Below are 1,038 nucleotides of genomic sequence, written 5' to 3'. Positions count from 1 at the left end.
TGCAGCCTGGCTTGGAGAATTTTGAGCATTACTTTACTAGCGTGTGAGATGAGTGCAATTGTGTGGTAGTTTGAGCATTCTTTGGCATTACCTTTTTTGGGATTGGAATGAAAAGTGACTTTTTCCAGTCCTGTGGCCACTGCTGAGTTTTCCAAATTTGCTGGCATATTGAGTGCAGCACTTTCACAGCATCATCTTCCAGGATTTGAAATACCTCAACTGGAATTCCATCACCTCCACTAGCTTTCGTAGTGATGCTTTCTAAGGTCCACTTGACTTCACATTCCAGGATGTCTGGCTCTAGGTGAGTGATCACATCATCATGATTATCTTGGTTGTGAAGATCTTTTTTGTACAGTTCTTCTGTGTATTCTTGCCACCTCTTCTTAATATCTTCTGTTTTTGTTAGTTCCATACTATTTCTGTCCTTTAATTGAGCTCATATTTGCATGAAATGTTCCCTAGGTATCTCTAATTTTCTTGAAGAGATCTCTAGTCTTTCCCATTCTGTTGTTTTCCTCTATTTCTTTGCATTGATTGCTGAGGAAGGCTTTCTTATCTCTCCTTGCTATTCTTTGGAACTCTGCATTCAGATGGTTATATCTTTCCTTTTCTCCCTTGCTTTTCTCTTCTCTTCTTTTCACAGCTATTTTTAAGGCCTCCCAGGACAGCTATTTTGCTTTTTTGCATTTCTTTTCCATGGAGATGGTCTTGATCCCTGTCTCCTGTTCAATGTCACGAATCTCAATCCATAGTTCATCAGGCACTTTATCAGATCTAGTCCCTTAAATCTATTTCTCACTTCCACTGTATAATCATAAGGGATTTGATTTAGGTCATATCTGAATGGTCTAGTGGTTTTCCCCACTTTCTTCAATTTAAATCTGAATTTGGCAATAAGGAGTTCATGATCAGAGCCACAGTCAGCTCCCGGTCTTGTTTTTGCTGACTGTGTAGAGCTTCTCCATCTTTGGCTGCAAAGAATATAATCAGTCTGATTTCGGTGTTGACCATCTGGTGATGTCCATGTGTAGAATC

This window comes from Bison bison, unplaced genomic scaffold (genome assembly GCF_000754665.1).
Source record: "Bison bison bison isolate TAMUID 2011002044 unplaced genomic scaffold, Bison_UMD1.0 scf7180017864205, whole genome shotgun sequence".
Classification (NCBI taxonomy): domain Eukaryota; kingdom Metazoa; phylum Chordata; class Mammalia; order Artiodactyla; family Bovidae; genus Bison; species Bison bison.
This window is presented reverse-complemented; position numbering follows the sequence as displayed.